We start from the raw sequence: 24,471 nt of genomic DNA, 5'->3' as shown, positions 1-24,471 counted from the left end.
CGGCACTCCCAAGCCAAGGCAGTACTTCCTCTTTTCCTGTGCTGCAAATTTACTCTCTGATTATATCTTTTGTCAGACTTATTTTCAAGGGCAGTTTCCATCCTATCTCACTGCTAGGTCGTCATTTATGTCTTTTCCCCCTTTGTCCCCTTTTATGTTGTACTATATAATTTGGTTAACTTGTGTTCTGTCTCCACGTCTGGGTTAGATCTCCATATTTTCAGTATTCTTTTTCAGAATGTGTGGGCCATTCAGGGAAGGTGACACAAAACCCAACACGGTAGCCAGTGCAAGTCAGGAGTTACCAGATACCTGTACAGTGGCAGCACCCCTGACCACTCAGGAAACACACTATCGATGTGCGAGCTGTCACATTCCTGTGCATCCTGAGGAGTAGGTACCTTCCCATTTGCGGGCACAAGGAAACCGGGCACTGGCCGTCACATCAGGTGGTCTGTCCTCTGGCTGGGTGGCACCCATGGGGAGAGCTCTCATTTGGAGTAGGTAGAATCATAGCAGATATTTGGCATCAAAAATCAACCAGTTATCAGCCAGTGGCTGTGAGGCTCCAACTGGCTCTTAAGACAGACTGCAGTTCAGTGCACTGGGACCTTAAATGCAGACAGATGAAGAACTATGTGAACACGTGCCTTTTAGGACTGTTGATATTTTTAAATGTATTGGGAATCTGATATATATATATATATATATATATATATATATATATATATATATATATATATATATATATATATATATATATATATATATATATAAAATGGAAGGAAACATTCCACGTGGGAAAAATTATATATAAATACAAAGATGAGGTGACTTACCGAACAAAAACGCTGGCAGGTCGATAGACACACAAACAAACACAAACATACACACAAAATTCAAGCTTTCGCAACAAATTGTTGCCTCATCAGGAAAGAGGGAAGGAGAGGGGAAGACGAAAGGAAGTGGGTTTTTGAAGGAGAGGGTAAGGAGTCATTCCAATCCCGGGAGCGGAAAGACTTACCTTAGGGGGAAAAAAGGACAGGTATACACTCGCACACACGCACATATCCATCCACACATACAGACACAAGCAGACATATTTAAAGACAAAGAGTTTCGGCAGAGATGTCAGTCGAGGCAGAAGTGTAGAAGCAAAGAAGTTGTTGAAAGACAGGTGAGGTATGAGTGGCGGCAACTTGAAATTAGCGGAGATTGAGGCCTGGCGGATGACGAGAAGAGAGGATATACTGAAGGGCAAGTTCCCATCTCCGGAGTTCGGATAGGTTGGTGTTGGTGGGAAGTATCCAGATAACCCGGACGGTGTAACACTGTGCCAAGATGTGCTGGCCGTGCACCAAGGCATGTTTAGCCACAGGGTGATCCTCATTACCAACAAACACTGTCTGCCTGTGTCCATTCATGCGAATGGACAGTTTGTTGCTGGTCATTCCCACATAGAATGCGTCACAGTGTAGACAGGTCAGTTGGTAAATCACGTGGGTGCTTTCACACGTGGCTCTGCCTTTGATCGTGTACACCTTCCGGGTTACAGGACTGGAGTAGGTAGTGGTGGGAGGGTGCATGGGACAGGTTTTGCATCGGGGGCGGTTACAAGGATAGGAGCCAGAGGGTAGGGAAGGTGGTTTGGGGATTTCATAGGGATGAACTAACAGGTTACGAAGGTTAGGTGGACGGCGGAAAGACACTCTTGGCGGAGTGGGGAGGATTTCATGAAGGATGGATCTCATTTCAGGGCAGGATTTGAGGAAGTCGTATCCCTGCTGGAGAGCCACATTCAGAGTCTGGTCCAGTCCCGGAAAGTATCCTGTCACAAGTGGGGCACTTTTGTGGTTCTTCTGTGGGGGATTCTGGGTTTGAGGGGACGAGGAAGTGGCTCTGGTTATTTGCTTCTGTATCAGGTCGGGAGGGTAGTTGCGGGATGCGAAAGCTGTTTTCAGGTTGTTGGTGTAATGATTCAGGGATTCCGGACTGGAGCAGATTCGTTTGCCACGAAGACCTAGGCTGTAGGGAAGGGACCGTTTGATGTGGAATGGGTGGCAGCTGTCATAATGGAGGTACTGTTGCTTGTTGGTGGGTTTGATGTGGACAGACGTGTGAAGTTGGCCATTGGACAGGTGGAGGTCAACGTCAAGGAAAGTGGCATGGGATTTGGAGTAGGACCAGGTGAAACTGATGGAACCAAAGGAGTTGAGGTTGGAGAGGAAATTCTGGAGTTCTTCTTCACTGTGAGTCCAGATCATGAAGATGTCATCAATAAATCTGTACCAAACTTTGGGTTGGCAGACTTGGGTAACCAAGAAGGCTTCCTCTAAGCGACCCATGAATAGGTTGGCGTACGAGGGGGCCATCCTGGTACCCATGGCTGTTCCCTTTAATTGTTGGTATGTCTGGCCTTCAAAAGTGAAGAAGTTGTGGGTCAGGATGAAGCTGGCTAAGGTGATGAGGAAAGAGGTTTTAGGTAGGGTGGCAGGTGATCGGCGTGAAAGGAAATGCTCCATCGCAGCGAGGCCCTGGACGTGCGGAATATTTGTGTACAAGGACGTGGCATCAATGGTTACAAGGATGGTTTCCGGGGGTAACAGATTGGGTAAGGATTCCAGGCGTTCAAGGAAGTGGTTGGTGTCCTTGATGAAGGATGGGAGACTGCATGTAACCAGCTACAATGGGGCGGCCGGGATGATTGGGTTTGTGGATTTTAGGAAGAAGGTAGAAGGTAGGGGTGCGGGGTGTCGGTGGGGTCAGGAGGTTGATGGAGTCAGGTGAAAGGTTTTGCAGGGGGCCTAAGGTTCTGAGGATTCCTTGAAGCTCCGCCTGGACATCGGGAATGGGGTTACCTTGGCAAACTTTGTATGTGGTGTTGTCTGAAAGCTGACGCAGTCCCTCAGCCACATACTCCCGACGATCAAGTACCACGGTCGTGGAACCCTTGTCTGCCGGAAGAATGATGATGGATCGGTCAGCCTTCAGATCACGGATAGCCTGGGCTTCAGCAGTGGTGATGTTGGGTGTAGGATTAAGGTTTTTTAAGAAGGATTGAGATGCAAGGCTGGAAGTCAGATATTCCTGGAAGGTTTGGAGAGGGTGATTTTGAGGAAGAGGAGGTGGGTCCCGCTGTGACGGAGGACGGAACTGTTCCAGGCAGGGTTCAATTTGGATGGTGTCTTGAGGAGTCGGATCATTAGGAGTAGGATTAGGATCATTTTTCTTCGTGGCAAAGTGATACTTCCAGCAGAGAGTACGAGTGTAGGACAGTAAATCTTTGACGAGGGCTGTTTGGTTGAATCTGGGAGTGGGGCTGAAGGTGAGGCCTTTGGATAGGACAGAGGTTTCGGATTGGGAGAGAGGTTTGGAGGAAAGGTTAACTACTGAATTAGGGTGTTGTGGTTCCAGATTGTGTTGATCGGAATTTTGAGGTTTTGGAGGGAGTGGAGCTGGAAGTGGGAGATTGAGTAGATGGGAGAGACTGGGTTTGTGTGCAATGAGAGGAGGTTGAGGTTTGCTGGAAAGGTTGTGAAGGGTGAGTGAGTTGCCTTTCCGGAGGTGGGAAACCAGGAGATTGGATAGTTTTTTGAGGTGGAGGGTGGCATGCTGTTCTAATTTACGGTTGGCCTGTAGGAGGATGCTCTGGACAGCCGGTGTGGATGTGGGAGAGGAAAGATTAAGGACTTTTATTAAGGATAGGAGTTGACGGGTGTGTTCATTGGCTGAGTTGATGTGTAGGTGAAGGATTAGGTGGGTGAGGGCAATGGATTGTTCAGTTTGGAACTGGTATAGGGACTGATGGAAGGAAGGGTTGCAGCCAGAGATGGGAACTTTAAGTGTAAGGCCTTTGGGGGTGATGCCAAATGTCAGACTTTCGTCTTCCCCTCTCCTTCCCTCTTTCCTGATGAAGCAACAATTTGTTGCGAAAGCTTGAATTTTGTGTGTATGTTTGTGTTTGTTTGTGTGTCTATCGACCTGCCAGCGTTTTTGTTCGGTAAGTCACCTCATCTTTGTATTTATATATATATATATATATATATATAATGGAAGGAAACATTCCACGTGGGAAAAATTATATATAAAAACAAAGATGAGGTGACTTACCGAACAAAAGCGCTGTCAGGTCGATAGACACACAAACAAACACAAACATACACACAAAATTCAAGCTTTCGCAACAAACTGTTGCCTCATCAGGACCTGCCAGCACTTTCATTTGGTAAGTCACATCATCTTTGTTTTTTTTCTTATATATCAGCCACTGGCTGATAACTGGTTGATTTTTGATGCCAAATATCTGCTATGATTCTACCTATTCCAAATGAGAGCTCTCCCCATGGGTGCCACCCAGCCAGAGCACAGGCCTCTGGCTCCTACCCTTGTAACCACCCCCGGTGTAAAACCTGTCCCATGCACCCTCCCACCACCACCCACTCCAGTCCTGTAACCCGGAAGGTGTACACGGTCAAAGGCAGAGCCACGTGTGAAAGCACCCACGTGATATATATATATATATATATATATATATATATATATATATATATATATATATATAAAAATCAAAGATGAGGTGACTTACCGAACGAAAGCGCTGGCAGGTCGATAGACACACAAACAAACACAAACATACACACAAAATTCAAGCTTTCGCAACAAACTGTTGCCTCATCAGGAAAGAGGGAAGGAGAGGGGAAGACGAAAGGAAGTGGGTTTTAAGGGAGAGGGTAAGGAGTCATTCCAATCCCGGGAGCGGAAAGACTTACCTTAGGGGGAAAAAAGGACAGGTAGACACTCGCACACACGCACATATCCATCCACACATACAGACACAAGCAGACATATTTAAAGACAAAGAGTTTGGGCAGAGATGTCAGTCGAGGGAGAAGTGTAGAGGCAAAGAAGTTGTTGAAAGACAGGTGAGGTATGAGTGGCGGAAACTTGAAATTAGCGGAGATTGAGGCCTGGCGAATGACGAGAAGAGAGGATATACTGAAGGGCAAGTTCCCATCTCCGGAGTTTGGATAGGTTGGTGTTGGTGGGAAGTATCCAGATAACCCGGACGGTGTAACACTGTGCCAAGATGTGCTGGCTGTGCACCAAGGCATGTTTAGCCACAGGGTGATCCTCATTACCAACAAACACTGTCTGCCTGTGTCCATTCATGCGAATGGACAGTTTGTTGCTGGTCATTCCCACATAGAATGCATCACAGTGTAGGCAGGTCAGTTGGTAAATCACGTGGGTGCTTTCACACGTGGCTCTGCCTTTGATCGTGTACACCTTCCGGGTTACAGGACTGGAGTAGGTGGTGGTGGGAGGGTGCATGGGACAGGTTTTGCATCGGGGGCGGTTACAAGGATAGGAGCCAGAGGGTAGGGAAGGTGGTTTGGGGATTTCATAGGGATGAACTAACAGGTTACGAAGGTTAGGTGGACGGCGGAAAGACACTCTTGGCGGAGTGGGGAGGATTTCATGAAGGATGGATCTCATTTCAGGGCAGGATTTGAGGAAGTCGTATCCCTGCTGGAGAGCCACATTCAGAGTCTGGTCCAGTCCCGGAAAGTATCCTGTCACAAGTGGGGCACTTTTGTGTTTTTTCTGTGGGGGATTCTGGGTTTGAGGGGACGAGGAAGTGGCTCTGGTTATTTGCTTCTGTACCAGGTCGGGAGGGTAGTTGCGGGATGCGAAAGCTGTTTTCAGGTTGTTGGTGTACTGATTCAGGGATTCCGGACTGGAGCAGATTCGTTTGCCACGAAGACCTAGGCTGTAGGGAAGGGACCGTTTGATGTGGAATGGGTGGCAGCTGTCATAATGGAGGTACTGTTGCTTGTTGGTGGGTTTGATGTGGACGGACGTGTGAAGTTGGCCCTGCCCGGAACAGTTCCGTCCTCCGTCACAGCGGGACCCACCTCCTCTTCCTCAAAATCACCCTCTCCAAACCTTCCAGGAATTTCTGACTTCCAGCCTTGCATCTCAATCCTTCTTAAAAAACCTTAATCCTACACCCAACATCACCACTGCTGAAGCCCAGGCTATCCGTGATCTGAAGGCTGACCGATCCATCGTCATTCTTCCGGCGGACAAGGGTTCCACAACCGTGGTACTTGATCGTCGGGAGTATATGGCTGAGGGACTGCGTCAGCTTTCAGACAACACCACATACAAAGTTTGCCAAGGTAACCCCATTCCCGATGTCCAGGCGGAGCTTCAAGGAATCCTCAGAACCTTAGGCCCCCTGCAAAACCTTTCACCTGACTCCATCAACCTCCTGACCCCACCGACACCCCGCACCCCTACCTTCTACCTTCTTCCTAAAATCCACAAACCCAATCATCCCGGCCGCCCCATTGTAGCTGGTTACCAAGCCCCCACAGAACGTATCTCTGCCTACGTAGATCAACACCTTCAACCCATTACATGCAGTCTCCCATCCTTCATCAAGGACACCAACCACTTTCTTGAACGCCTGGAATCCTTACCCAATCTGTTACCCCCGGAAACCATCCTTGTAACCATTGATGCCACGTCCTTATACACAAATATTCCGCACGTCCAGGGCCTCGCTGCGATGGAGCATTTCCTTTCACGCCGATCACCTACCACCCTACCTAAAACCTCTTTCCTCATTACCTTAGCCAGCTTCATCCTGACCCATAACTTCTTCACTTTTGAAGGCCAGACATATCAACAATTAAAGGGAACAGCCATGGGTACCAGGATGGCCCCCTCGTTTGCCAACCTATTCATGGGTCGCTTAGAGGAAGCCTTCTTGGTTACCCAAGTCTGCCAACCCAAAGTTTGGTACAGATTTATTGATGACATCTTTATGATCTGGACTCACAGTGAAGAAGAACTCCAGAATTTCCTCTCCAACCTCAACTCCTTTGGTTCCATCAGATTCACCTGGTCCTATTCCAAATCCCATGCCACTTTCCTTGACGTTGACCTCCACCTGTCCAATGGCCAACTTCACACGTCCGTCCACATCAAACCCACCAACAAGCAACAGTACCTCCATTATGACAGCTGCCACCCATTCCACATCAAACGGTCCCTTCCCTACAGCCTAGGTCTTCGTGGCAAACGAATCTGCTCCCGTCCGGAATCCCTGAATCAGTACACCAACAACCTGAAAACAGCTTTCGCATCCCGCAACTACCCTCCCGACCTGGTACAGAAGCAAATAACCAGAGCCACTTCCTCGTCCCCTCAAACCCAGAATCCCCCACAGAAAAAACACAAAAGTGCCCCACTTGTGACAGGATACTATCCGGGACTGGACCAGACTCTGAATGTGGCTCTCCAGCAGGGATACGACTTCCTCAAATCCTGCCCTGACATGAGATCCATCCTTCATGAAATCCTCCCCACTCCGCCAAGAGTGTCTTTCCGCCGTCCACCTAACCTTCGTAACCTGTTAGTTCATCCCTATGAAATCCCCAAACCACCTTCCCTACCCTCTGGCTCCTATCCTTGTAACCGCCCCCGATGCAAAACCTGTCCCATGCACCCTCCCACCACCACCTACTCCAGTCCTGTAACCCGGAAGGTGTACACGATCAAAGGCAGAGCCACGTGTGAAAGCACCCACGTGATTTACCAACTGACCTGCCTACACTGTGATGCATTCTATGTGGGAATGACCAGCAACAAACTGTCCATTCGCATGAATGGACACAGGCAGACAGTGTTTGTTGGTAATGAGGATCACCCTGTGGCTAAACATGCCTTGGTGCACAGCCAGCACATCTTGGCACAGTGTTACACCGTCCGGGTTATCTGGATACTTCCCACCAACACCAACCTATCCGAACTCCGGAGATGGGAACTTGCCCTTCAGTATATCCTCTCTTCTCGTCATCCGCCAGGCCTCAATCTCCGCTAATTTCAAGTTTCCGCCACTCATACCTCACCTGTCTTTCAACAACTTCTTTGCCTCTACACTTCTCCCTCGACTGACATCTCTGCCCAAACTCTTTGTCTTTAAATATGTCTGCTTGTGTCTGTATGTGTGGATGGATATGTGCGTGTGTGCGAGTGTCTACCTGTCCTTTTTTCCCCCTAAGGTAAGTCTTTCCGCTCCCGGGATTGGAATGACTCCTTACCCTCTCCCTTAAAACCCACTTCCTTTCGTCTTCCCCTCTCCTTCCCTCTTTCCTGATGAGGCAACAGTTTGTTGCAAAAGCTTGAATTTTGTGTGTAAGTTTGTGTTTGTTTGTGTGTCTGTCGACCTGCCAGCACTTTCATTTGGTAAGTCACCAGTGAGCTAGAAGTTGTAGTGTCAAAATTGCATGTGAAGTTATATGTTGTGGCTCTGTTGGTAACGCCAAGTGCTGATTACGTCAGCATTTCCCCTCACACGTCTCTGCCCACCACAGAGACCAATTTTGTCATTTAGATTTTTGTTCATTATTATCTGCAGCTGCTTTTGAAGAACACCAATATGAAGACGTAGCACATGATTTGCTATTTCTTCTCATTGGGAATCTTGTTATTCCATTTTCACAACCACCAATCAGTGCAATCGGACCTATTCTCTGTGCCACCTATACTTGCTTCACACAGTCAAAAGAAGAGTTAACATAATGAAAGCTCAAAAAGTAGTGAGAGTCCTTCACACAGTAAAAGTAAAAAAAGCCTACTAGACGACAAAGTTGACACCACTTCATTCATTCTTGCTGTTGAGAGGGATTAGCTTCCAGAGGAAGTCACAATCATTGCTTTAACGCTGCATTGTATGGCTATATCCCCCCTCCATAATGTGCTGATTTATTTGCCTGTGCTTCAGACATATGTCTTCTCAGCATACATCTGATGCGATATGTGGAGACTTGCTGACACTTCAAGAAAATTCACCATGTGTGCTATCATCAATCAGTGTCAATTGTGGGAACACCACCTTTCACAATCACTGAAGTGTGTTACCCTAGTGAAGGAGCACAAAATCCAGGAACTGAAGGTCATAGATTGCCCCTCAAATATTGAAGCTTGGAAAAATATGCTCATGTATATACAGATTCAGTGATATCAACTTATGCCACTTATGTGGCCAGATACTTGGCAGCACTTGTGTATACATTGACTTTCAGTAGTCTGAAAGGTGAAATCAATTCTGCATATATAATTGTTAGTTTTCTTGAAATAATTTTTAACAGTTGTGGATAACAATTAACTGTTATAATTGAGCACAGATATATGATATGATCAAATCCTGAGGTTCTACCCAACTAATTGCTTTTAAATATTTTGTATTTCACAAATTAGTTAACAATGCTACCTTCATTACATGTGACATGGAGTATTTTGGCACTTCGTACAGTGTTGGTAGCCCCATGCGACACCCGAGTGATATAGGGATGTCTGCTGATGAACTCCATCTGCCACAGGCCACCCAAGTAGTAGTAGTAGTAGTAGTAGTAGTAGTAGTAGTAGTAGTTGTTGTTGTTGTTGTGGTCTTCAGTCCTGAGACTGGTTTGATGCAGCTCTCCATGCTACCCTATCCTGTGCAAGTTTCTTCATCTCCCAGTGCCTACTGCAACCTACATCCTTCTGAATCTGCTTAGTGTATTCATCTCTTTGTCTCCCTCTACGATTTTTACCCTCCACACTGCCCTCCAATTCTAAATTGGTGATCCCTCGATGCCTCAGAACATGTCCTACCAACCGGTCCCTTCTTCTCGTCAAGTTGTGCCACAAACTCCTCTTCTCCCCAATTCGATTCAATACTTCCTGATTAGTTATGTAATCTACCCATCTAATCTCCAGCATTCTTCTGTAGCACCACATTTCTAAAGCTTCTATTCTCTTCTTGTCCAAACTATTTATCGTCCACGTTTCACTTCCATACATGGCTACACGGCTTACAAATACTTTCAGAAACGACTTCCTGACACTTAAATCTATACTTAATGTTAACAAATTTCTCTTCTTCAGAAACGCTTTCCTTACCATTGCCAGTCTACATTTTATATCTTCTCTACTTCGACCATCATCAGTTATTTTGCTCCCCAAGAATTATTATATTCTTCTTGAAGTCTGAGGGTACTTCGCCTGTCTCATACATCTTGCTCACCAGATGGTAGAGTTTTCTCAGGACTGGCTCTCCCAAGGCCGTCAGTAGTTCTAATGGAATGTTGTCTACTCCCGGGGCCTTGTTTCGACTCAGGTCTTTCAGTGCTGTGTCAAACTCTTCACGCAGTATCGTATCTCCCATTTCATCTTCATCTACATTCTCTTCCATTTCTGCAATATTGTCCTCAAGTACATCACCCTTGTATAGACCCTCTATGTACTCCTTCCACCTTTCTGCTTTCCCTTCTTTGGTTAGGACTGGGTTTCCATCTAAGCTCTTGGTATTCATACAGGTGGTTCTCTTTTCTCCAAAGGTCTCTTTAATTTTCCTGTAGGCAGTATCTATCTTACCCGTAGTGAGATAAGCATCTACATCTTTACATTTGTTCTCTAGCCATCCCTGCTTAGCCATTTTGCACTTCCTGTCATTCTCGTTTTTGAGACGCTTGTATTCCTTTTTAACTGCTTCATTTACTGTGTTTTTATGTTTCCTCCTTTCATCAATTAAATTCAATATTTCTTCTGTTACCCAAGATTTTCTACTAGCCCTCATCTTTTTACCTACTTTATCCTCTGCTGCCTTCACTGCCCTCAGAGCTACCCATTCTTCTTCTACTGTACTTCTTTCCCCCACTGCTGTCAGTTGTTCATTTATGCTCTCCCTGAAACTCTGTACAACCTCTGGTTTAGTCAGTTTATCCAGGTCCCATCTCCTTAAATTCCCACCTTTTTGCAGTTTCTTGAATTTTAATCTGCAGTTCATAACCAATAGATTGTGGTCAGAGTCCACATCTGCCCCTGGAAATGTCTTACAATTTAAAACCTGGTTCCTAAATCTCTGTCTTACCATTATATAATCTATCTGACACCTTTTAGTGTCTCCGGGATTCTTTCATGTATACAACCTTCTTTTATGATTCTTGAACCAAGTGTTAGCTATGATTAAGTTATGCTCTGTGCAAAATTCTAACAGACAGCTTCCTCTTTCATTTCTTACCCCCAATCCATATTCACCTACTATGTTTCCTTCTCTCCCTTTTCCTACACTCGAATTCCAGTCACCCATGACTATTAAATTTTCGTCTCCCTTCACTATCTGAATAATTTCTTTTATGTCATCATACATTTCATCATATTGAATAGGATTGGGGAGAAAAGAAGTTTGTGGCACAACTTGACCAGAAGAAGGGATCGGTTGGTAGGACATGTTCTGAGGCATCAAGGGATCACCAATTTAGTATTGGAGGGCAGCGTGGAGGGTAAAAATCGTAGGGGGAGACCAAGAGATGAATACACTAAGCAGATTCAGAAGGATGTAGGTTGCAGTAGGTACTGGAAGATGAAGAAGCTTGCACAGGATAGAGTAGCATGGAGAGCTGCATCAAACCAGTCTCAGGATTGAAGACCACAACAACAACAACAACAACAACAACATTTCATCAATTTCTTCGTTATCTGCAGAGCTAGTTGGCATATAAGCTTGTACTACTGTAGTAGGCGTGGGCTTCGTGTCTATCTTGTCCACAATAATGCGTTCACTATGCTGTTTGTAGTAGCTTACCCGCACTCCTATTTTTTTATTCATTATTAAACCTACTCCTGCATTACCCCTATTTGATTTTGTATTTATAACCCTGTATTCACCTGACCAAAAGTCTTGTTCCTCCTGCCACCGAACTTCACGATTTCCCACTATATCTAACTTTAACCTATCCATTTCCCTTTTTAAATTTTTTAACCTACCTGCTCGATTAAGGGATCTGACATTCCATGCTCCGATCCGTAGAACGCCAGTTTTCTTTCTCCTGATAACAACGTCCTCTTGAGTAGTCCCCGCCCGGAGATCCGAATGGGGTACTATTTTACCTCCGGAATGTTTTTCCCAGGAGGACGCCATCATCATTTAACCATACAGTAAAGCTGCATGCCCTCGGGAAAAATTACGGCTGTAGTTTCCCCTTGCTTTCAGCCGTTCACAGTGCCAGCATAGCAAGGCCGTTTTGGTTATTGTTACAAGGCCAGATCAGTCAATCATCCAGACTGTTGCCCCTGCAACTACTGAAAAGGCTGCTGCCCCTCTTCAGGAACCACACGTTTGTCTGGCGTCTCAACAGATACCCCTCCATTGTGGTTGCACCTACGGTACGACCATCTGTATCACTGAGGCACACAAGCCTACCCACCAGCGGCAAGGTCCATGGTTCATGGGGAGAAGTAGTACCTTAAACAAATAATAAAATTTGAAACAAACATTTGAACATATACAGGATATCATGTACATCAAATAATGTCTTCCTTTACTATTTGATTATCATAAAAATTATAGTAAAGTTAGTTTCAGACATGCTTGCTCACTTGCAGATGATGAGGGTACAGAAAATTTTGTGCCTCTAATGTAAATGGAAAAAAAACTCTTCAATGTAATTCAACCAAATTCTGTACCCTCACACATGCATCCCATGTAAGTGAATAAACATGTGTCTATTTGCTGAATAATCTAATTCAAATATGAAACATTGTAAGAAGAATCTTTCTTTTTAATTATACAACAAATACTTGAACATAAATTGTGTTACCTTTCCTTCTCATTAATTAATTATTAACCTACTCAAAACATTCATACCATTCCTAGTTTGCTTTTGAAATCTACTTGTCTATGAATTATAACAGGTAAGTATAGCAATTTTTTGTATCATTATTCTCTTTATTATTGTCCTCATTTTTCTTTCAAAGTTATAAGACCATATGGACTCGATTATCTTTTTGTTACGATTGAAGCTCAAAGATACCAAATGTATTTAGATTCTACTTTAAGGGACCTGTCACATCTTTGATTGTAGTGGACCACAATCTTCTATTTACTATAACATAATGTTCTATTGATCTTCTAATGACAGTACCATAAGGTATTTAGGTAAGCCACTTGTTTTACAGTATTATGTAAAATAGTTAATTAATATATGATGCCTAAAAATGTAAGTTCCTTTTGGTATAAAACCATAAAATGTCTTTACTGGAATCGAATTGAATATTGCTTCAAATTAAGTGCACATGGAGCCCACTCATGTTCATTAGGTATGACAAAATAAGAATAAGCTTGACTATCTGTATGATAATTTAATCAGGATGGAATAATGGCAGTATTATGAAAAGGGCAGTTACTATTACCATGTAGTGGAGATCCTAAGTTGAAGATCGGCATAATAAAAGGACATCAAACAAAGGTTTCTGCCAAAACACACACACACACACACACACACACACACACACACACACACACACACATGACAACAGTCTCTCTCTCTCTCTCTCTCTCTCTCTCTCTTCCCCCCCCCCCCCCACCCCCCACCCCCCTCTGTGTGTGCGCGTGTGTGTGTGTGTGTGTGTGTGTGTGTGTGTGTGTGTGTGGGGGGGGGGGGGGGGGTGCGCGCGCACACACACGTACATATTGGCTAATACTGATGAAGGCCTGTTCAGCCTAAAGCTTCGTTTGAAAGTCTTTTTGTTGTGCCTATCTGCGATTCAGCATCGCCACTATACAGGGTGATTCAAAAAGAATACCACAACTTTAGGAATTTAAAACTCTGCAACGACAAAAGGCAGAGCTAAGCACTATCTGTCGGCGAATTAAGGGAGCTATAAAGTTTCATTTAGTTGTGCATTTGTTCGCTTGAGGCGCTGTTGACTAGGCATCAGCGTCAGTTGATGCTAAGATGGCGACCGCTCAACAGAAAGCTTTTTGTGTTATTGAGTACGGCAGAAGAGAATCGACGACAGTTGTTCAGCGTGCATTTCGAACAAAGTATGGTGTTAAACCTCCTGATAGGTGGTGTATTAAACGTTGGTATAAACAGTTTACAGAGAATGGGTGTTTGTGCAAAGGGAAAAGTTCTGGACGGCCGAGAACGAGTGATGAAAATGTAGCACGCATCCAGCAAGCATTTGTTCGCAGCCCAGGAAAATCGACTCGCAGAGCTAGCAGAGAGCTGCAAATTCCACAATCAACTGTATGGAGAGTCCTACGAAAAAGGTTATGAAACCTTATCGTCTGGAATTGGTTCAAGCACTGTCTGCAGCTGATAAGATTAAAAGAATCGATTTCTGTGATTTTATCCTTGCTCAAATGGAAACAGATGAATCTTTTGTTTCAAAGATTGTGTTTAGTGATGAAGCAACTTTCCACACTAACGGGAAAGTCAACCGTCACAATGTCTGTATATGGGGCACTGAGAATCTGCGGGAAACAACTCAATATGAACGTGACTCGCCTAAGGTGAACGTTTTCTGTGCCATTTCAGCCAATAAAGTTTTTGGTCCCTTTTTCTTCGAAGGTGCTACTGTAACTGGACTACAGTATCTGGAGATGTTAGAGAATTGGCTGTTCCCTCAGCTCGAACAAGAAGCACAACAATTCATATTTCAGCAGGATGGAGCGCCACCACATTGGCACTTACCTGTCCGTAACTACCTGAACGTCAACTACCCGAGGCGATGGATCGGCCGCCAGGCAGCCCGTGACAGAGCACTTCATCACTGGCCTCCAAGAAGCCCTGATCTTACCCCCCTGCGATTTTTTCTGCCACCATTGATGATTTGAAACGAGAAATAACAGCAGCTATCCAGACTGTTACACCTGATATGCTACAGAGAGTGTGGAACGAGTTGGAGTATCGGGTTGATATTGCTCGTGTGTCTGGAGGGGGCCATATTGAACATCTCTGAACTTGTTTTTGAGTGAAAAAAAACCTTTTTAAATACTCTTTGTAATGATGTATAACAGAAGGTTATATTATGTTTCTTTCATTAAATACACATTTTTAAAGTTGTGGTATTCTTTTTGAATCACCCTGTATGGTGAGTAACAACTATCCTTTTCATGATATTGTAAGATAGTTAAGTTAATCACCCTTAGAAAATTACTCCCAATATTACAAATTCCCTTTACACAAAACTCGTACAATTTTGATGTAGAGAACAGTACAGTCTCTTACCGGATCTCCTTGTTTAATAAATCAGTCCAGCAAAATCTCATCATAAAAGTGAACAAAATCATGTAGCCATAACCTTAATCTAGAAACTCATAAGGCAACTGACACAGTTGTTAAACTAGAGCAGTAACCTTAATCTAGAAACCTACCTGTGGATCGACATGTTCATTAAATTAGAGCATATCTCTCATTGGGACTGATTTTCAGAATAGCACTTGCAACGTACGTCCTCAATTATTCACTGGAGGTATTCCAATCTCTGTCTACCTCTACAGTTTATGCCCTCTACGTCTCCTTCTAGTACCATGGAAGTCATTCCATGATGTCATAACAGGTGTCCTATTATTCTGGCCCTTCTCCATGTCTGTGTTTTCCACATATTCTTTTCGTCCCCAGTTCTGCACAGAACTACCTCATTCCTTATCTTATCAGTCCACCTAATTTTCACCATTCGTCTGTAGCACCACATGTCAAATGCTTTGATTTTTTTCCCGCAGTCCATGTTTCTCTACCATATAATGCTGTGCCCCAAATGCACAGTCTCAAAAATTTCTTCCTCAGATTAAGGCCCTAGTAGATTTCTCTTGGCCCGGAGTGCCCTTTTTGCAGCGCTAGTCTGCTTTTGACGTCTCCTTGCTCCATCCATCATTGGTAATTTTACTGCTTGGGTTGTAGAATTCTTCAACTTCATCTACTTTGTGACCATTAATCCTGTTTCCAGAATGAGATTTTCACTCTGCAGCGGAGTGAAAATCTCATTTTGGAAACATTTCCCAGGCTGTGGCTAAGCCATGTTTCCGCAATATTCTTTCTTTCAGGAGTGCTAGTTCTGCAAGGTTCGTGGGAGAGCTTCTGTAAAGTTTGGAAGGTAGGAGGCGAGGTACTGGCGGAAGTAAAGCTGTGAGGACGGGGCGTGAGTCGTGCTTGGGTAACTCAGTTGGTAGAGCACTTGCCCGCAAAAGGCAAAGGTCCTGAGTTCAAGTCTCGGTCCGGCACACAGTCTTAATCTGCCAGGAAGTTTCATCAATCCTGTTGTTAAGTTTCTCTCCGATCTCATTTCTGCTACTTCTCATTACTGTGTCTTTCTTTGATTTACTCTCAATCTATATTCTGCACTGATTACACAGTTCATTTCATTCAACATATCATGTAATTCTTCTTTCTTCTTCACTTTCACTGTGGATAGCAGTGTTATCAGCAAATCTTATTATTGATATTCTTTCACCCTGAATTTTAATTCCACTCGTGAACCTTTTTTTTATTTCCGTTATTGCTTCTTCAACGTACAGATCGAACAGGAGGGGTGAAAGACTACATCCCTGTCTTACACCCTTTTTAATCCGAGCTCTTTGTTCTTGGTTGTCCACTCTCATTATTTCCTCTTGGCTCTTGTACATATTTATATTACCCACCCCTCCCTATAGCATAGTCCTATTTCCCTCAGAATTTTGAACATTTTGGACCATTTTACATTGTCAAACACTTTTTCCAGGTCGACATATCCTACAAACGTATCTTGATTTTTCTTTAGTCTTGCTTCCGTTATCAACCCCAATGTCAGAATTGCCTCCCTGGGGCCTTTACCTTTTGTAAACCCAAACTGATCATCACCTAACACATCCTCAATTTTCTTTTCCATTCTTCTGTATATTATTCTCATCACCATCTTGGATGATTGAGCTGTTAAGCAGATTGTGTGATAAATCTCGTACTTGTCAGCTCTTACAGTCTTCGGAATTGTGTGGATGATATTTTTCCGGAAGTCAGATGGTATGTCGCCAGACTCATATGTTCTGCACACTAACTTGAATAGTCATTTTGTTGGCACTTCCCCCAGTGATTTTAGCAGTTCTGGTGGAATGTTGTCCATCCCTTCTACCTTACTTGATCTTAAGTCCTCCAAACCTCTCTTAAATTCAGATTCTAATACTGGTTCTCCTATCTCTTCTAAATCGGCTCATGTTTCTTCTCCTGTCACATCAGACACATTTTCCCCCTCTTAGAGGCCTTCACTGTACTCTCTCCACCTATCCGCTCTCTCCTCTGCATCTAACAGTGTAATTTCCATTGCACTCTTAATGTTGCCACTCTTACTTTTCATTTCACCAAAGGTTATTTTGACTACTTTCCTGTACACTGAGTAAGTCCTTCCAACAATTGTACCTTTTTCAATTTCTTCATGTTTTTCATGCAGCCGTTTTGTCATAGCTTGCCTGCACTTCTTATTTATTTCAACCCTCAGCAACCTGTATTTCTTTATTCCTGAATTTCCCTGAACATTTTTGTACTTCCGTCTTTTATTGATCAACTGAAGTATTTCTTTTGTTATCTATTGTTTCTTTGCAGTTTCCTTCTTTGTGCTTTGTTTTTCTTTCCAATTTTTGTGATTGCCCATTTTAGAGATGTCCAGTTTTTTCAACTGTGCTCCCTACTGAGCTATTCCTTATTGTTGTATCTACAGCCTTAGAGAACTTCAAGCGTATCTCATCATTCCTTAGTACCTCTGTATCCCATTTCTTTGCATATTGATTCTTGTTGACTAATCCCTTAAACTTCAGCCTACTCGCCATCACTACTACATTGTGATCTGAGTCCACATCTGCTCCTGGGTACGCCTTACAATCCAGTATCTGGTTTCATAATCTTTGTGTGACCCTGATGTACTCTAACTGAAATCTTCCCATATCACCCAGACTTTTCCAAGTACACCACCTTCTCTTGTGATTCATGAATAGAGTGTTAAGTATTACTTGCTGAAATTTATCACAGAACTCAATTAGTCTTTCTCCTCTTTCTTTCCTTGTCCCAAGCCCATGTTCTCCTGTAATCTTTTCTTCTACTCCTTCCCTTACAACCGCATTACAGTTCTGCACGACTATTAGATGTTCATCTCCCTTTACACACTGTATTACCCTTTCAATATCCCTATATACTTTCTCTGTCTCATCATCATCAGCTTGCAATGTTGGTTCGTGTACCTGAACTGTTGTTGTCAGTGTTGGTTTGCTGTCGATTCTGATAAGAACAACACTGTCACTAAACTGTTTACAGTAACACACTCTCTGCCCTACCTTCATATTCATAATTAATTGTGCTCCCATTTTATCATTTTCTGCTGCTGTTGATATTACCCTATATTCATCTGACCAGAAATCCTTGTCTTCTTTCCATTTCACTTCACTGACCCTTCTATATCTAGATTGAGGTTTTGCATTTCCCTTTGCAGATTTTGTAGCTTCCCTACCATGTTCAAGCTTCTGAAATTCCACACGCCGACTTGTATAACGTTATCCTTTTATTGGTTATTCAGTCTTTTTCTGATGGTCACCTTCCATTTGGCAGTCTCCTCTCAGTAATCCGAATGAGGGATTATTCCAGAATATTTTGCCAATGGAGAGATCATCATGACCATTTTTCAATTACAGGCCACATGTCCTGTGGATACATGTTGTGTGTCTTTAATGCAGTAGTTTCCATTGCCTTCTGCATCCTCATATGATTGATCTTTGCTTATTCTTCTGCCTTCAGGGGAAATGTCCTACCCCAAGGACAAGTGTGAGCTGAACCTCTGTCTGCTCCTCCACCCTCTTTGCCGGGGCATTGGCTGAATGAGGTTTACTTCTTATGCCGGAAGTCTTCGGCCACAAATGCTGATTATTAATCAAAGTTTTAGCGGTGGCGTGTTTCAAACCCGGGACCAGGGATGTTTTGATTATTAATCAAAGACACTCCCCCTAGACCACATGTCTCCTATATGTGCTAAATTTCAACAACAAAATTGATGCTTCCCTCCCATCTCTCCCCCTTTTTTCTGATAAACTCACCCCCCTCCCCCACCTCACCCCCCTTTTTCTCTGTTTGTCGGAACTGTACTGACCCTAAGAAAGCATCTGGAGGAGTCTGTACATTGGTTTGCACAGGTGTTGCTAGTGAGTGGATTCTGATCCATTCCACGTTGGAAGCAGTAACAATGCGAGTACAGATGACTCCAGTGATCACCATTTGTAATGATAATTAAATCAAGACCCTATGCTGTCGACAGGCATTGATATACATCCACGGGGACAGTTGAAAATGTGTGCCCCGACTGGGACTCAAACCCAGGATCTCCTACTTACATAGCAGATGCTCTATCCATCTGAACCACTGAGGGCCCAGAGGATAGTGTGACTGTAGGGATTTATCCCATGCACACTCCCCGTGAGACCCACATTCCCAACTTAATGTCCACACACTACATTTGTAGTGCCCCTGCCCATACGGTGTGATTTTAATTCCTTTTTCCTGGTCTGTCTGTGTCTTTCTTGTCCTGTGTCATCTCTTGTCATCTCCATTGTTTGTTTTTATTCTTTGAAGGTGTTTAAAGTTGGTGGAAAAAGGGACCGATGGCCCTAGTAGTCTGGTCCCTTCGATCCCACAAACCAACCAATCCCTGGTGCGGGACAAGCTCTGTATGTAGTCTACTGGAACACACAAGTTCAACAACTGCCCTCCTTCTTTGTGGCGGTATATCTCTCAGTGCATTAATTCTTACTAAACACCCTGACTGGGGACTGCTTCAGACTCGACGCAAAATACTGCTTCAGGCTCTTGATTTGATTTATAATCAGATGATCTACTATCTGTGTGTTGCTCAAAGACACCCATCTCCTCAGGGTCTTCAATCGTATTTCGCTAGGACATGTTTCCTCTTCTTAATGGCGAAATAGTATCACTGTCCCATCCTTAAAACAGATAGAAAAGTGAATGCCCATCACCAGCTGCCAAACTTTTAGCCATACCAATACTCTCTGCTAGCTTTTTCAGAGTGTGGTAGCCCAGTGATTATGAAGGGTTTCAAATCCAGGATCCTCTTGTTCTCCTATCAGTGCGGTTCCTGGGAGGTATGATCCACAATTGCCCATGTGGTTAGGTCAGAAAGACCAGTGTAAAGGGCTTTTTCTAAACACCAACATTCATTGCAGTCTTCCTTGACCTATATAAGACATATGACATTGCTTAGTGCCATCACATTTTACTTACCCTCCATGACTCAGGCTTTCGGTGCTGCTTACCGATTTTCATTCATCGGTTTTTATCCCACTGGTTGCATCGGGTTGGAATTGGTACAGCACTCAGCTGCTCATAGGTCCAAGAGAAGGGTGTCCTACATGGCTCCGTACTGAGTGTTACACTATTCCTCATAGCCATCAATGGGCTAGTGACCTCTGTTGCACCACAAGTCACCCACATACTGGTGTGTTGACACTTATGCATTTGGTGTAGCTCGCAGTCTGTAGCCTTGATGGAACATCAGCTCTGAGGTTCCAATCAAAGGGCCTCAACTAGGATGCTTTCCCATGGCTTTCAATTCTCTCCAATAAATATGTGAGTCATGCATTTGTACTTTTGTGTCACAGTCCATCCCTGAACCAGAACTCTTCATGGGTACCCATCACTTGGACGTTGTTGCACAGTCCTAATTTTTGCCACTCATCTTCAATAAAAAGCTGGTACGGCTGCCCCAAATGTGTCACCTAGACAACAGTTGCATGCAAAATTTAACACTCTGCTTCCTTGCTTGTACCTCTAGGGATGTGATATCACTACTCTCCTACATATTTACCAGGCACTAGTCTTGTCCCGATTGGACCACAGCTGGCAGGTTTATATCTCAGGGCACCTTCAAGTTTGGGACTGATGACCTCAGATGTTAAGTCCCATAGTTCTCAGAGCCATTCGAGCACCTTCAGGTTTGAAATTATTGGACTCCATCCATAATCTTGGAATAAGCCTGGCCATTGGTAACTTCCAGACTAGTCCCATAGATAGAGTCCTTGCAGAAATGGGGAACGTCCCTATTCAGTTGTTGTGATACCCACTCTTGCTCACTTATGTAATCACCACCTGACAGTTTCCTAATCATCCAGCGTATCATGTGCAAGGCCCATTGACACACTGACACCTGCCCTCTAGTGGGATTATCAGTTACAGTGCAGCTGTAGGCCCTCTGCTGGGATCTCTGCGTAACTTCTTGCCCATGTTTTCCCATGCAGACCTCTTTGCTTAGTACACAGACCACGAATTAGGACTGATCTATTTCAAGAATCTAAAGTTTCAGTCATCCCCATGACATGTTGGCTTCTGTATGTCTCAGTTCTTCAAGAGCATGAGGGTGCTACTATAATTTTCACCAACAGCTCTAAAACCATGGATAAGTGGGATATGCTTTTCAAACTCCCTCGTGTTTGGAACAACATTTATTGCTGGCAGCATGTAGTGTTTTATGGCAGAGCTGATAGTTGTTAACAGAGCCCTACATTTTATTCAACAGGCCTCCCTTGACTGCATTTTAATTTGTATTGGCTCATTGAGCAGCCTCTAGGTTATTGATCAGTGTTACTCTTTTACTCTTGTTACCCTGTGATATCTACCATTTATGAGTTTCCTATGACTTGAGTCATGCTGTCTGATAAGCTGCCTCTCTCTGGATCCCAAGTCATATGGGTATCTCAGAGAATGAAATGGCTGACCCAGAGAAGCGATTATTCATCCAACACTCACTATGGTGATAACCTCTTCTCACTCAGAGATGAAGCAACTTATAGTGAGTACTGCCTCCTTTAATAAAGTCTGTGCTGTCAAGTAGACTATTGCTGCATGGTGGTAGAGAAGACAGGGTAGTTTGGATTGGGGCGTCTCATGCCCCATGCTGGTTCTTGGTCAACCCTACCTCCTTTGCCAGCTGTCTTGGTCATTCCTCTTATATTCTGTTATAATTTTTGTTAGATGTGGTTAGCATCTTTTTCCTGCAATGTCCTTTTTCTGTTGTACCGTTAGCACTTGAATGAATAGTGAGTGCTTTTTTCACTTTAACACTTTGCCTGTATGGATGGGAATGACGGGGTGCTGTGGAAGCAATGGCCACTGCCATGTGCAGAGTCCCATGGTACACTCACCTGGCCCCACCCATCTGTTGACCTGATTATTTCTCTCACCTTCTTGTATTATTGTCGTGCAAACCTCTTGGCTAACAGGGATTCTTTACACTGTAACTGTCTTCAGCCTTAATTGGGTTGACAGTGATCAGATGCCAGTGGAGTTTCCTCACAAGTGAGACCTGGGAGAGCACTCATCTGCTCTGAGCTACGTACTGGACCAATCCATATACTTTAACTCTTCCTTAAATTATTTCTTGGCTCTGACATCAATATTGCTCTTAGTGTCCTTATTTTACCGCGCCTACATAAAAAAAAAGACGAATCACTAAGGAGTTACACAAATTGGTCACAAATTGATTTTCATACAAGTGTTGACAGAAAATGCAAAATTGTAAACTTTGGCACCCAGTGAATGAAAGCAGGACACTGCAGTGTAATTTCACCATGTGGCGGGCCAAGGATAGTGTATTGAGGACATGTCGATACCAGGGCATACAGTCATTGCTAATTTCATTTGGAGTACTTAGTTCGGCAGTAACTGTACCTTGTAGACAGGTGAATGAACAACATCCATATGTGCCAGCATTTGAGAGAGGATGTGCAGTCAGGCTCAAAGAAGCTGGTTGGAGTAATCACTCGACATTTAGATAGAAGTGATGGTGATATTCAATGAGTTGGAAGGATTGGGTGAATCTTGGCCAAACGCAGCATCAAGAAGGCAGCGGATGACCTAGAGAGACAATAGAACTTGAGGACTGAGCAGTCATCAGAGAGGCATTCAAGGCACCAGATTCATCAACATCATCAATCCAATTTGCAACTGGTGCTTCAGTGACCACAAGGACGATTAATAGGCGGCTCATACAAAGGGGGCTGAGCTCACGGTACCCCTTGTACCAACTACCATTGACATCTGTACATCAACAAGCCAATTTCAGTGATGTTGGGCACATGCGGCCTGGAGTTTCAGTCACTGGAATAGAATTGTCTTCCATGATGAGTCCCACTTCGAACTGTGTCCTGATGACCAGCAAAAACATGCCTGGTGACACCCTGTACAGCTGTGGTATACCAACCTAACTGTCACCCATCATATGGCTCGACGACCAGCAACAATTTTCTGGGGGTACCATTTCATTTCATAGCAGACCTCGTTTGGTTGTCATGTGAAGCATCCTTTCAGCACAGCAGTATGTTAATGTTATTCTACGCCCCATTTTGTTGCTATTCATGACAAGCTGTCCTGGCCTACATTTCAGCAAGATAATGCCCACCCGTACACAGTGAGAGTTTCTGCTGCTTGTCTTCGTGCTTGCCAAATTCTACCTTGGCCTGAATCTCTCTCCAATTGAGAACGTTTGGAGCATTATGGGCAGGGCCCTCCAACCATCCCCCCTGCGGGTCCGGGGTAAGAATAGGCCCGAGGTATTCCTGCCTGTCGTAAGAGGCGACTAAAAGGAGTTTCAACCGTTTCGGCCTTCCATGTAATGGTCCCCCTTGGGGTTTGACCTCCATTTTTCAAAATTCTACAGAAGTACGAGCCTTTTGGGGAAGGACACCTTACATGGTGTACCACTGGTCCTAAGTGCACTAAGACCTTGGCACTCAGCATTGTAACGGCGTTGTAACCATACCCACTATTCCTCAAACTGGGCCTAAACGCCTGATGGGTTGTCCAAGTTACGCCCATAGTGCATCTCCATCTGCACAAGCGATCATGATGGACTTTCCATGGCACCAGAAATCCAGCACGGTAGCCAGCCCGTTGTGGTGGGGTCGTCATGTACCCTCTAGGTTGTAGCCCCCTGACAACACAGGGATCGTACTGCCGATACCTGAGCTGCACCCTCCCCACGTCGGCCAAGGAGTAGATGCCCATCTCCTTGGGGCATCAGGACTCCCGGCAATGGTCATCCTGCCAGGTGGCCCTTGCTGCGGCTGGGTGGCGCCCGTGGGGAGAGCCCCTGGTCGGAGTGGGTGGTATCGGGGCGGACGTTTCGCAGATGAAACGTCAACATGTATCAGGTCGCTCTGCGGCCGAGTCTTTCAAAAGAAAAGGTACCGTTTCTAGTTCTGGTGCTCCTGCCCTTTCCCCCTTGGCCACTCCATGGGAGGAGGGACAGGCCCGCCGGCTTGGGGCGAAGTACTTCCCCCGCTATTTGGTCTGTTCTCGAACCGATGGGGGGACGTTCGCCACCTCCAAGCCCATGTTCTTTGTTCAGCACATTGAGGACGTCTTCGGGGAAATCGAGGCTCTCAGCAAGATGCGTTCAGGGTCTGTTCTTATCAAGACCACCTCCGCCACACAGTCGGCGGCGCTGCAGGCGTGCGACCGCCTAGGGGACATCCCAGTGTCCATTGTCCCACATCTGGCACTAAATAGGACGCAGGGGGTTATTTTTCATCGTGACCTCCTGCTACAATCTGATGAGGAGCTCAGGGCCAACCTGGAGCGCCGAGGCATGCATTTCGTCCGGCGAGTCCAG

At 44.6% G+C, this 24,471-nt stretch overlaps 1 protein-coding gene across 3 annotated transcripts in view; it reads left to right on the top strand.

Annotated features, from left to right (window-relative positions):
• Nucleotides 1-24,471, top strand: part of LOC124788186 (transcriptional regulator ATRX homolog) — a 495,869-nt gene that overhangs the window by 423,090 nt on the left and 48,308 nt on the right. The gene's annotated exons all lie outside the window — the stretch shown is intronic.

Source organism: Schistocerca piceifrons, chromosome 3, assembly GCF_021461385.2.
Source record: "Schistocerca piceifrons isolate TAMUIC-IGC-003096 chromosome 3, iqSchPice1.1, whole genome shotgun sequence".
Taxonomy (NCBI): domain Eukaryota; kingdom Metazoa; phylum Arthropoda; class Insecta; order Orthoptera; family Acrididae; genus Schistocerca; species Schistocerca piceifrons.
Note: the sequence above shows the minus strand (reverse complement) of the source record. Positions and strands in the feature narration are given on the sequence as shown.